This window comes from Monodelphis domestica, chromosome 6, assembly GCF_027887165.1.
Source record: "Monodelphis domestica isolate mMonDom1 chromosome 6, mMonDom1.pri, whole genome shotgun sequence".
In the NCBI taxonomy this organism is placed as follows: domain Eukaryota; kingdom Metazoa; phylum Chordata; class Mammalia; order Didelphimorphia; family Didelphidae; genus Monodelphis; species Monodelphis domestica.
This window is the reverse complement of record NC_077232.1, coordinates 210,147,632-210,161,893: the sequence shown is the minus strand read 5'-3', so window position 1 is coordinate 210,161,893 and position 14,262 is coordinate 210,147,632. Positions and strand designations below refer to the sequence as shown.

The 14,262-nt window shown below is 41.9% G+C and overlaps 1 long non-coding RNA gene across 1 annotated transcript; it reads left to right on the top strand.

The window, feature by feature from the left end:
* The first annotated feature begins 2,573 nt into the window (after positions 1–2,573).
* LOC103105347 (uncharacterized) lies at positions 2,574–13,987 on the top strand. Its single transcript, XR_468682.3, has 3 exons — positions 2,574–2,831; positions 4,917–5,104; positions 13,691–13,987. It is a non-coding gene; the product is annotated as an uncharacterized LOC103105347 (long non-coding RNA).
* The last annotated feature ends 275 nt before the right edge of the window (positions 13,988–14,262 follow it).

The following is a 14,262-nucleotide window of genomic DNA, read 5'->3' as shown; positions in this document are numbered from 1 at the left end:
TGACCAAACTTGTTTTCATATGGAGGTAAGAGGAACTGTGTCTACCAAAGCCACATGCTGGTGTCTCCTCCTTGATCCTTCTGACTGTTATGGGTAAATGTGTCCAAATTGGATCTGGTTCTGGTTCTCCTGATCCCTCCTGCTCCTTTCTAGTCAGTACAGTAAATACGCTTATAAGTAGCTAGTAGAAAGGGGCAGTAGCAGGAAATAAGATCACAGAGAAGAAGCTGGAAGTTACAAACAAATTATCCCAAGATCAAAGGAGCATAACTTACAAACTGTATTATATATTAAACAAAATCCACAGCCTGGTAATATGTGCCAAATCACAGGAAACTATCTAGGGACTGCTTTGGTCCTATGACCAGTAAATTCCAGACAAAACCCAGACCTCTAGTTCCAGACCAGCAGAACATCAAAAAGGTGCTGATAACTTTGGGATGATAACTTGGAAACTTTATTGATAACTTTGAGATTATTGGATATGTTAGTGAACTAACCCCAAAGTGTCACAGATAGGAGTTGGTCTGTTTTTTTAAAAAAATGATAAAAATAAAAATGAGACTTTAAAATCCTGCCTCCTCCCCATTGGGTCCATGCTCCTGGAAAGGTTTCAACTCTAATCTATGGTTATGCAATTGAATTCCTCTGCCTTTCCTCTTCCCCATTCTCTTCCCTGATCTGCTATCCTTTGCCTTCCCATTCCATTTCCATGCCATCATCTGCCTCTTCACTGTTTATCTCTTCCTTTTTGTATTTTCTGTCCCTTCTCTGAGTTTAATTAAAGTGTGATTGCTACCCCATTTCCTCCCACCATTTGTGGTCTTCCCTGGAGAATATATGAAGAACCAGGTATGCCTGCTCCTATTTCATAATTTCACAAAATGAATGGTCAGCTCAAATAAATCTCTTTTTGTTAACTGTAGGATAATCTATGAGTGTCTCATCTTGTCCTAACTTTGGACCTGAACTAACAAGGTATCAGATTGAATCATGCCAGTTTGATCCTGATCTGGTTGAAACTTTATGGTGCAGGAGCAGCTAAGTGGCTTGGTGGAAAAGTGGGAAGTCCTGGATTCAAATCTACCCTCAGACAGTTCCTAATTATGTAACCCTGGGAAAATCATGTAACTCCAATTGCTTAGTCCTTATCTCCCTTCTACCTGGGAGCCTAGATTGAGTATTGATTCTAAGACAAAAAGGTAAGGGCCTTATAAACAACAAAGAAACTGTGGGATGGACATAAGGGTCAGAGAGGAGGCCATAAGCTTTGTGGAACTCATTATCTGAGACCCAGAGGAGTTCACAGATAAAGAAGAGTGAATATTGTGAATTTTGGATTTACTCCACCCTGCTTAGTCTTTAGAATTCTAGCAACCAGGAATGTGTACACCCCCACTTAAGGATTGACTGTGGGAGAGGATGGCCTATGACCAGCATGTGCTAGCAAGCGACAAATTAGAAACAACTGACTGACCTCCTGGGATGTCCTAAGCCAAGCTTAAGCTACCATTGGTACATGTGAGACACAGGAAGTGATGTAAAGAATTGTCTATATATTTTGTATCACTTCCTGTGAGCACTCTCCCTGCAGCGTTGGGAGCTCTTGGCAGCATTTTGGCAGCTTGTGATGTTTCGTTCTATAGTGTGGTTTAGGTGAGGCATCTTCCCTCAGTGACCTTGGTGAGCAATAAAGCTGATTCCTCCTTTCCTTTACCTCCTGAAGGCGCTATCCTCCGAGGAGGCCCCTCATCTTGGAGGAGGCCTCATGGCTGGAAGTTGAGCTAGATTTGATCTTGTGAGAAGGTCCCTTGGCTGAGGCCTCTGAACTTCCCTTGGCTTGGGCTAGGCCGGAGAAAATCTTATACCTTTACCCTCTTCTCCTTCTTAATTTCTTCCTTCTATTGTAATTAAACCACCATAAAATCCCAAACTGACTTGAATATTTTATTGGGATTGAATTTAAATCCCTGGTGACCACTAATATAATATATTCCCTTAACAACCCTAAATTTTACCCCTAACAATGGAGCCGAAGCATAACTCGGGGGAAATTTAGATCCTTTCTTTGCCCAAGCAAAGGTTAGAAAGCTTGTCTTTGAAGATGAGCAAACAAAATGAAGCTGCAATTTCTTAGTCATTATCCAATAAATTATCCAATACTTTAGCTACTCCCAATTTATGATCGCTTGCAATAAAATATAAAGACTAACATTTTACCTGCAGCATTTTCCAAAGTACCTTTAATCCAATCACTCGTAAATCTGGCCAGTTACATGGTGGGTATGAGCCAGTGCTCTCTGGTAAGGAGGGGAGAAGGACGGTGGGGAAATTCATTCCGGGAATAGCACACAGGGAAGTTTCCCGTCTGGGCGTTGGGAGCCTCATGCTTTCACCCACATGCCAGGAGCTAAATAATTCAAGCTCGGAACAAAGGGAAGGGCCCTGTCACAGGGCTTGAACACCTGGCTCACTGGACACTCCTCCACGGGGGCTGTGCCTCTGAGGCATTCCTAACAGATGAATGAACAGGCTGAACCTAGCAAGTTCACAGAAAAGGGTTAGGCGGCAATTATCATCTTGCAAGGTGGCCCCCAGCCGGGGGGAAAATACAGAGGGAAGAGAATTAAGAAGAGTAGAGACTGACATGATTTCTTCAGAGCTTGTCAGACTCTCTTTGAGTCAAGCACACGTTAAGGACACCTGAATATTTTGGAAAGTCTGCAACTACCTTGGGGCAGATAGCAACCCTCCAGGCTTTAGAGTGTGGTCTTCTTGAGTTGTTGGGATGGAAAGAATGCGCTGGCCAGTAAGCAACTCTCTGAATTCAGGTAGGCTGGCCCCCACCCAATGGAGCATGGGCCAGCATTCACTCAGAAGACTGGCTCCTCCGGGGTCCAGGTGACTCTGGGCTCTCTCTATTTTTCAGATGTCTGTTGGAGGTCACCCTCTGGCTTGAGGTACTCTTCAATGTGTTCTCTTAGAGACAAAGCCAGGTTTGTTACAGGAAATCATTTAGAAGAGGCATTTACTGTAGTGAGCATACGAGGGACGTGAGCCATAGCCTAGGCTCAAACATAACGTGACTCTCCGTGAAGCAATAATCCATTCTCCATTTAATTCACGCCTGCCTCCCAGCCTAGCATGAGCAGGATACGGTCGGTCTGAAGCCAAGGCATGGGTCTTTTAGCTTGATATCACCAGCTGTCTCTCTGTTAAGGAACATCCATTCTATTTCCCCACAGCAGCAAATCTCGAGAACACTGGCTTCTTCATGGAGCTCCCCAATGAACTGTCCTCTCTGAGCACCCAAATAAACCCCTCTCAGGATAACAATGAACAATGCACAGAGTGTGGTTGCTGCCACTGCTGCCGCCTGTGTCTACACTAGCACAGAATGCAGATTCTCACAGTCCCTCCTGTCTTTCTACCAGCATGTTCACTTTTATTTTATTTATCTATTTATTTATTTGTTTGTTTATTTATTTGTTTATTTATCCTATCTATCTGTCTTTCTGTCTATTTATTTGTTTATTAATTAATTGATTAATTAATTTGTCTATTTATTTGTTTGTTTGTTTGTTTTGAGCCCTTACCTTCCATCTTGGAGTCAATGCTGTGTATTGGCTCCAAAGCAGAAGAGTGGTAAGGGCTAAGCAATGGGGGTCAGTGACTTGCCCAGGGTCACAGAGCTGAGAAGTGTCTGAGGCCACATTTGAACCTAGGACTTCCTGTCTCTAGGCCTGGCTGTCCATCCACTGAGTTACTCAGCTGCCCTCATGTTCACTTTTAAAAGACTTCTTCCCTCCTAGCGCTTTTCTCCCACCTCCTGCCCTGAGAATTGTTCCTTCTGCACGCGTGTAGAGATCTGTAGGAGACAAAGTTCTTTCCCCCACATCCCTCTGAAAATGACTATCTGCTCTGGAGAAGTGTTTTCTACTAGGATGGCTCCTACCGAGGCTGGGGCTCTGCTGACATCGTTTTTGATAGCTAAGGGTCACCTCTGCGCTCCTTGTGAAGTACTGACGAAGGCCTCAGTGGCGGCCATTCATGATCCATACATGAATGAATCCAAAGGAAAGACACTTTTATGACTGTGATTTGTGTCTGAGATTCAAACAACAGGACCCCTCTTAGAGAATAATTGCTGCCCTTTCCTGAGGGACGGAAGCAGCGGGTGACAGAGAAAAGAGCACTGACTGTCAGATGGTTTGGGCTCAACCTCGCTTGACCTTAGACAAATCACGGCACCTCCACGAGTCTCTGCTGCCTCGGCTCTGAACCGAGAAGTCTGAAGTCAGTGGCTATTGAGGGTCCTTACCATTCCTGATACACGACCTTATGGCTCTGATCTTTGCAGATTAGATTTCTAGCCCCTCATAGTACTGGGCACAAACTAAGTGCTTAAGAACGTTTGGTGAGTTTAGATGTCAGGAAACTAGAAACAGGGCTTACTCCCCACCTTGGGCCAGACCAGGGAGAGCAACTTGGCCAAATTCCACGATACTGGGCCCGGGGGCTATACTTCTGAACATCATAACTGTTTTGCTGGGGAGACAAAAGAAGAAAGAAGCAATGCAAAATGCAACAGCGTTTATTGGTTGTCTGCTATGTTCCTCTTGTCTTGCTCTGAGATAGTTGTTCGTGGGCATATGAAGCTAAAAGAACGACAAAATTCTCCTTTCACCTTACTCCCTATTTCTGGAAAGGCCTGTGAGTTGATGTCTTTCCCTCTGCCAATCTCTTCCTCTTTTAGAGCTGCAAAAAGCAGTCCAGCATTATTTGGATAATCCAGTCCAGGTTCCTCAGAGGAAGTTGGAAGAAGAAAGGTCAATAGAAAGAATAAGATGTGAGGCTGTCGTATAATCATTTCATTGACCTGTTTTTTTTGTTTGTTTTGTTTGTTTGTTTTTAAGAGCTAGACTTGAAGATAACTAGCATCATCTCATCAGAGGAGAGCAACATAGAAGGGAACCAGAATGAAGGAGAGCTCAGAGAAGGAAAAACCTCTGGGGAGCAATGACAAGAAGAGAAGCTGGCAAAGGAGTAATGTCACTGGGATCTAGAGCAAAGAGGAATCATTGCTAGAGAAGGAGAGCCGATGGTGAGGAGCAAACCTTTTCTCCTTCCTGGGGCCCAATTCAAGGTAGTACTATAAGTTACATGGACCATAAAAGTCCCTGGAAGGTAATTAATGGCCCATCAGAAGAGAAAGGCCTTTGGATTTGTTACAGATTGAGATGCTAGTTCTGTGTCCTTCACTGTGAAAATAAAACTGTTCTGTACTTTGAAGCCTTGTGAATCTTTCTGCTTATTAGGTGAGCTGAGGAGCGCCCCTAAGGGAACACCAGATACTAAAGATCCTAGCTGCCCCCCGATTGAGAGCAAATGAGTCTCCAAAATATTATTATTATCATTTTAAAATTTTTTCCATGGTTACATGATTCTTGTCGTCTCCCTCCCCTTTCCTGGAGTTGAAAAGATTAATTTCAAGTCAATTCCATAACCTTTATGACTTTCTCATAAGACATTAGTAAAATCATTACATAAGTTTGCTGTAGTTAAATCACATTTTAATCCTTGTATGTCTTAAATACCATATCCAATACAAACGGGTTTTCAAGATGCTATATCTCATTGACAAGCAATTTCATTGGGTGATACATATTCCAAGATATTATTATTTCATAATAAATGTATGTGTCGAGAGAGTTCCTGACACGAGCGTTACTGCACAAGTCATGGCTTCTCTCCTCAGAAAGCCTACACTTTTTCAAAGGAGGGGCAACAAACACACCAGAACCAACCAGAGGATGCCACCACAGGGCAACAAAGGGATCAGTAACTTGCTGAATGATGTTATTTTAGAAGTAGGGTCGCTATTAAGGGTGGCATGAAGAGAGCTTTTTGTGGCCAGAGGCATTCGTTCTCTTTCTACTGTCTTGGAAAAGTAAAGAATTGTCCACAGCTCACTGAGCGTTTGCCCCAAAGCCCTCAAATGTAGTTTAATGGAGGCCCTGGTCTAATAGCGCTTTGATTTGTAAGACTTTATAACATAATATAAAACATCTCTCTTTGAAAGAGGCTTTCCACACTTAGGGGTGATTTGATTTTGGCTCTTATGGAGCTTCGCTGTCTCCTTCCCTTCCTTTTCGTGCTATATCACTGCTGCTGAGGGTTGTTGGTATCCGTGATGTGTTCCTGTATAGAGCGGGCTTGACTTTATAAATCTAATAAATAACAATCACTCAGGCAGCCCTTGAGAGGCACACAGAGTCTATCAGATCACAGGGGCCTCGTTGATGGACGGAATTGCCATGATCATGCTTCAGGGTACCATTTAGTTTCCTCAAAGAGTTAATGGCTTTGAGCTGCTACCAGGAATCTCGACAGCCTGACTCAGTAACAGAGGCTGCCTTATGTAACACAGTTACTCTCTAGGTGCCTACCTTGGGACTGAACACAGAGGAATAAGAAGAAGCTGCTTTGCTCCTTCCTTCTCCTTTGGACCCAGGGGCAAAAAGGCAAAATCACTAGGATCCACAGGGTTCAGGGTGGCCTTTATGTGGGATAAACCTCTGCATGTGATCAGTGACAGATTATCTCTGGCCACTGGGAGAATTTGTCTGCAGCCTTTTACCTTTTCTTGGTACCTTGAGATTTGTCTTCGTTTTTAAAGGGGAACGTTTCATATTGAGTTTGAAAATAGCCCATTCTCCGGGCTTACAATTCAAGGCCACTCTTTGCTAGAATTAAGAATAAGCCTTGGGGCTTATCTGTATGAGGGAGACACATGTGTCCTTTTTGAGGATGCTGGAAGCTCACAACTCCCTGGCATTCAGAAGACGCTCGCCTCTTGTCCCACGTGTGACACCAGACATCCAGAAGACTGGCCTCTGGTGCAAACTGAAGTCAAGTCCACCGAATCAGAGGGATTCAGAAAAAGGGAGTACATGGAAAATATAAGTTTGGATCTGGAAAGGAAACAGCTCTCTTTTGCCTCAGAATCACATGAAAGGAGGTGGTTAGGTGAGCACTGGTGCACCTGTAAGGGGTCACACAGAGAGCTCTGGGAAGGTGGATAGGACAGGGTGAGTTTGGGCAAGGGAAGGAGGCTTGTGAAGGGAACAGCTAGCCACATGTGGCTGGTGCTTTTTCTTTCTCTGACCTGCTCTTTTAGTTTATTTAATAAATAATTATTAATTAAGACACAATCTCCAGAGAATTCTAATCTTAACACAATGTTTAAATTAAAAATAGAGTGAGAGATTTAAAGTGAGAAAGTCTGCATTTAGACCCCCAGCACTGACCCCTTCCTACCTGTGTGGCCTCAGATAAGGTCTGGGCCTCTTTTGGGACTCAGTTTTCTTATCTGTACAATGAAGGTTCTAGATGAGATGATTCTAAAAGCCCTTTTCTTTCTTTCTTTTTTTTTCTTTTTCAAACCCTTACCTTCCATCTTGGAATCAATACTGTGTATTGGGTCCAAGGCAGAAGAGTGGTAAGGGCTAGGCAATGGGGGTTAAGTGACTTGCCCAGAATCACAGAACTAGGAAATATCTGAGGTCAGATTGGAACCCAGGACCTCCCGTCTCTAGGCCTGGCTCTCAACCCACTGAGTTACCCAGCTGCCCCCTAAAAGCCCTTTTCTAAATGCTAAGCTACGTTTTTTTGATCGTATGAATCTTTTGTCTTCCTGATCTTTCTCACATTTTCTTTTGTTTTCTTCCAAATTATATAAAATCGGGGGATGGTATTTTAAAATTTAGTGCATTCAGTGTGAAATTGTGGCTTTTAAAAAATTCTAGTTGATGCTTTTTGTTTATAAAATCACGTTCATTTCCAAATATTTTTCTTTATATCACATTTCTTACTCTCTTCTCCCCGAGAGTCCTTCCTTGTACCAAAGATTTTTAAAAGGAAGTTAAAAAAATCAGTTCAGCACAAGCACACTTCTAGTTATATATGACAGCATATGTGTGTATGTCTTTATGTATATAACATTCCATACCCATAGTCCCCCACCTCTGGAATGAATGAAAGGAGATTAATTTTCTCAGTTCTCCTTCTGAGCCAAGTCTGGTTATTATAATTACAAAGCTCAACCCTTAGCTGTTGATTCTACACATTTGACTTTATTATTAGCTAATATTGGCAGAGGCTCATCTTGGAAAGACCACAATTTTCTGTACCGTATATGAGCAAGCTAAAACCAGGGAGAAGTGGTATTGCTTTAATTTTGTGCGGTTCTGGATTTCATTTGATACTGACTCAATCATAGACTTTACGAGCCTGCTGGTCACTCAACATTTGAACTAATCCAAACCTGGCTTTCAGTTTTGCCAGCAATTCTGATACATTGTACAGATTTTGTGAAGGAAAGATACTGTAATGGTGAATTGTAATTATGAGACACCTTCAAATAATCCTCTTTGGGTTTCCCATTTACAAGCCCTCATTCTCTTTTCATTATTTTATTTAACAATGAATTTTGATCTTGTAAACTTTGCTTCCCACTTGGGTTGCTGCTTGCAGGTGTGCATAAATAATGCCTGGAGATGGGGTGGAGGTGAGGCAAGAATCACCAGGAGGACTGGATTGTGAAAGCAAATCATGCCTATTTCTTTTTCACTTAACTACAATTGATCAACCAATCAATGCTTGTTAAGCACCTAGTAGGTGCCGAGCACTGTGATCGTCAACCTCAGCTAGTCCTAAAGAATTCACTTCATATACATTATAAGATTTCTGCATCTGATTCAAGTCAGTTTATTAACTCCCTACTTACTGCATGCCAAGCTTTGTACTGGGTTGGGGAGAGCCCTCTCAGAGCTTATAAGGTAGGAAGGGAATATGGCATTACATAATAAAAGGTGCAAAGTTCTAAGTGAGATCCAAAGGAGAGAAAAAGGATCACCAACTGGAGAATCAGACAAGGTTACATGGAGCAGGTGGTGTTTGAACTAGGTTTTACAGTAATTCTGTCAACTGCGTGTCTTTGGAAGAATCATTTTGCTTCTCTATGACTCATTTTCCATGTGTGTAAAATGACAGAGTTGCATTAGATGGCCTCTAAGGCCCTTCCCAGGTCTAGAATTCTAGAATCATTAAGATTCCAAATGGAGGCAAGAAAGAGGCATTCCAGACAAAAACAAAAGTCTGAAGAAAGCCATGGAGGAGAAAATCATTGGGAACAGCAAAAATTTCAGTCTGACCAGAGCATAAGGCATATGGAGGAGAGTAATACGAGATGAGGCTAAAAAGAGAAGTTGGTGTCAGATTGTGGAGAGCCTTGAATGGTGATACTAAAAGTTTTGCAAGTTGTCAGTGGGGGGAGGGAGGTTCAAAATTCAGTGGCTTAGCTGACTGAATCGGGTGTCTCTCCAATAAGCAAGAGTGTGCTGAAGCCAATTTATAACAGCTATAGGAATGTTAAAATTTCAGTATGAGCATTTACACTTTAGAATTGGCAAACACAATGGATCAGGGCTTCATTTGCTGTTTTGTTCACTGTCTAGACTTAAGAATGTGATGAGTAAATAGTGATTAAACTCCAAAGTGCATCATTCATTTTCAGAGAGCCAGTAGCTGTGTTGTTATCAGTATCCCTCCTTCCTTCTTGCTTGAAGGAAGGAAACAGCTGCATGACCTTTTATTTAGACTAGTAGAAGCTCATTGGCAGCTCAGTGCCTCAGGAGGTGGAGAACCAGGCCTGAAGTTGGGAATCCTGGGTTCAAAAAAAGCCTTAGATACTTCCTAGTTGTATGACCTTGGGCAAGTCACTTAAATCCAAATTACCTAGGCCTTTCTATTCTTCTGCCTTCGATTCAATACTTAATAGATTCTAAGACAAGAAGATAAAGGTTTGGTTTTTTTTAAGATAATTTTATTTTTTTTAGAAGTAAATTTTTCTCTGGGGGATGATGGATTACCATACATTTGAGAATCTTGATATTTAGTGAAGACTTCTGAATGAAAGATTTGATCTCTGTTTGGCTTTTATAGACCTTTGTGACCTACCTTCCCCTCCTTTTAGCATCTTCCTGCTCTCCACATAATCTTCAATTTTCTTTCTTTGTATATTTGGCACTCAACATAGTGCCTGACACATAGTAGGTGCTTAATGATTTCTGACAGATAATGATGGATATCATTAATCTGAGGAATTAACTCTTAAAAAGTGCTTTAGGGCTTACAAAGCATCTTCTTCATCACAACTCCAGGAAGCAGATATGTTTTTATTGTTTAGTTGTGTCCAAGTCTTTGGGACTCTCCTTGGGGTTTTCTTGGCAAATATACTGGTATGATTTGCCATTTCCTTCTCCAGTTCAATTTACAGAAGAGGAAACTGAGGCAAACAGGATTAAGTGACTTTCCCAAGATAAAGTGACTTGCAAATAGTAAATGTCTGAGGCTAGATTTGAACTCAGGAAGATGAGCCTTTTTGCCTCTAGGTCTGGCACTCTTATCCACTGTATCACCCAGAAATAGATAGAGCAAATATTTCCATTTGTAGATGAGGAAACTGGCATTCTAAGTGGAGAAGTGGCTTGCCAGGAGTTTGACTGCTAGTAAATGTCAGAGGTAGGATTCATCCTGAGGTCTCCTGATTTCAAGTTATAGCATAATGTTGCCTCCTCAAAATGAATGGATTGGCCTGTAGTGGACCTACTGTGAATAGACATGACTTTTCAGGAAAGGAGGGGAGAGCCCAGTGATTCTTAAAAGATGTCTGTTAGGAAAGTATGTTGAATGTAGGCTCCTTGAGGACAGGGACAGTTCTACTTTTATCTCTGCGTCTCTAGTCTTTAGTATAGCACTATTACATGGTTAGTACTCACTAAATGCTGATTGAATGGCCAGATGGATGGCTAGATGGATGGATGGGTGGATGGATGGATGGATGGATGGATGGATGGATGGATGGATGGATGGATGGCTAGGTGGAGGGGTGGATGGATGAATGGATGGATAGATGGAGGGGTGGATGGATGGATAGATGGATGAATGGATGGATGAATGAACGGATGGATGGCTGGATGGCTAGATGGATGGGTGGATGGATGGATGGGTGGATAGATGGATGGATGGATAGATGGATGGATGGATAGATGGATGGATGGATAGATGGAGGGGTGGATGGATGGATGGGTGGATAGATGGATGGATGGATGGATGGATGGATGGATGGATGGATGGATAGATGGAAGGGTGGATGGATGGATGCATGCATGCATGCATGCATGAAGGTAAAGACAGTCAGGGAAAGAATAGGTATTTACCATTAGAGAAACTGAGCCCCACCAGGGGACGATCTTCCCAAGTCTACACTTTCCCAAGGGCTAGTGACAGAAAAACGGGCATTGCAATCCCCAACTCCATAAATAAAAGACTGTCTAATTCCTTAGTTATTAAGTTACAATACTGTGCTACAGATCCCAGGCTGGAGAGATAAAGGTAGGGGCTCTCCATAGGGTTTTAAAACAATCTTAACTCACTGAGTTAGGCGGGAACAGTCATTTCCCTTATCTCCCAGGGAGAAATTGAGAGCTTCAGACCTTGGGGTAATGAAGCAGACTTGAGGCAGTCTGGTTTCAGTGGCGTGCCAGGAGCTGAATGTTACATTTCGTTCATTCCAGGAAGTCTTGGCAACTTCAGGTGGCCAATTTGATCAGCCCCATCCACGCAGCTTGTCTTAATGATGGGGGAAAAAGGCACGATTGGTCCTGCAAAGCAGCTTGTGCTAGTGGGGGGAAGAACAACAGGCTCGGAAGGAAGGACCAAGAGACAGAAACAGCTTCTGACTGTGCAGTGGGGTGGAGTGGGGGGCGGGAAGAGGAGGGAGAGCTGCCCATCAACTGTCTGCTGGGGCTGGCAGGCGAGATGGTTGGCAGGAGAAGATAATCCACAGGAGCTGGCAGGCATTGTCCTCAGGAGCTATGTGATCCGACAGATACAGGCAGAACTCTGACGGGAACAAAAAGAAGACCAGAAATGAAGCCCCAAGAAAAAGGGATTTGGTTTTTCCCAGGTCAGAGCTAAGTTGCTGGGTTGGAGGCCAAGAGAAGCCTTTCATGGGAAATAGGTGGAAATGGTCCCTCTGTTCCAGAGTGGATGGAGTGTGAACGAGGCACTGACTATTTTCAAAGGCTTAAACGTCAGCAGCAGATTTGCTGCAGTCTGTTGAAAAATACTTTATCCAAGAGGATTTGGATTGGGGTTGAGGCTCAGAGGCAATACCAACTTTTTCTCTTATCGTGATTGCCTCTTCTTGCAGGAATCGAAAGCTCTTACTTAGATCCTTCCATACACATTTCTGTGAAGGAGAATAAACTGTGGATTTGAGGAAATCCTCCCTAAAACTCTGATTTGCTGAAATATTGCTGTCCTCACAATTCTAGCCATGTGTGTGATCGGCGTGTCCTCCATTTCTTAAATCGTGGAGCTTCTTGCGGTAGGGGTGGGGGTAAAGGGGGATGAATGAAAGTAAGAACTAAATCCCAAGTGGGAGATCCTTGTCTGCCTTAGGTTATGTCAAATGACTCAACCTACACATTGAAGAACAGAGTTGTAATTGGAATAACTTGAGAAGAGTCAGTAAACAGCCCATAACCTGTGACCCAGCAATAATATTACTGGAGATGTCCTCCTCCTCTCCCCCAACCCCAAAGAGGTCAGAAACAGAAAGAACAGTCAAATATATACCAAAATATTAATAGTAGCATTTGGGGTGAGAGTAATGGACTGAAAAGAAAGTATCAGTCAGTAGAGGAATGGCTAAATAAATTGGTTTGGGGATGTAGTGGAATATTGTGACACCTTAAGAAATGAGGATGATGTTGGGAAATTCAGGGAAATGTGGGAAAGCCAAATGTAGTAACATAGAGAGAAATAGAGAGAACCAGAATAATATTTGTAATAAGAATTAATAATAATCTACATTATAATATTACATTATTATATAATATATTAATATATAAGTAATCAAAATAGAATCAAATAATAATCTGAGTTATTATTTGACTAAAGTACAATAGTGAACACAATAATATAGTCAGAAAAGAACATCAAAAAGAAGTCAAACTCAGAGTAAGTGCAATAACTGTTCTTGGTCTTGTGGAGAAGGTAATGAAATCTGCCTTCCACTTCTTGGGAAAGAGATAGGAGACTTTGTTGTTGTTGAGTCATTCAGTCTTGTTTGACTCTTTGGGACTCCATGAATTATAGCACATCAGGCCCTTTTTCTATTCCCTATCTCTCAAAGTCCATTGTTTCCATGACACTATCTATCCATCTCATCCTCTGTCATCTCTTTCTCCTTTTGTCTCCAATCTTTTCCAACATTAGGATCATTTCCAATGAGTTCTGTCTTCTCATTATGTGGCCAAAGTATTTAAGTTTCAGCTTTAGTGTTTGATCTTCTAGAGAACAATGTGAATTAATTTCTTTAAATATTGACTGATTTGATCTCCTTGCTGTTCAAGGGACTCTCAAAAGTCTTCTCCAGTACCACAAATCTTACAACAGTCAGACAGCTTCCATACAGATTTCACTTAATTATTTTTTCTTTCCTACATGAGATGGTTCAATTCCTCAGGATGGGGTGGAGCATATAACTAGAAATTATTATTGTGGAAAAATAAAGGTATTTATTATTTGTATTGTCTTTTGTTTTTATTTTATTTAACAGCTATTTATGGCTATCTTCCCCTGGACCTCCTGGAGGATCTCTTAGAGCAAAGAAAAGCAAGGAGCATTGGAGGCTGTGCACAACCTTGGGTGTTCCCATTGATGTGGAGTGATGGTTCTGAAGGCTGGATTAAAGTTAAAAGAGGCAATGATTAGGATTGTGCAGCCTGGGCTACGTGCAGTTGAAGGACAAAATATAAAAGGAAGTAGGAAGTGATTCAATTCTCTTTGTTCAAAGAAAATGTATTCTTCACCACAAGAGAGACTTGGCTTCATTACTATAAAAATAAAAGGCAAACTGGCAATGGATTAATTATTGATTTATAAACTTATTTAGATACTCTGCTTGCTGTGCTCACAAAGTCTCTTCATAAGTGAACTTCTCTTCAGGGCCAGGTACAAGGACACTAAAGAGGCTCTTGTTATAAAATATAAAATATTTATTGAAATATAAGGATAAAAAAGGATTTCCAACTCTAAGGGATCCTAACTCCACCCAAATAAAAACTCCCTGATTCCACAAGGAATCGCTTCTCCTATGTCCACAGGCTACACTGATCCTTCCTAATCTGA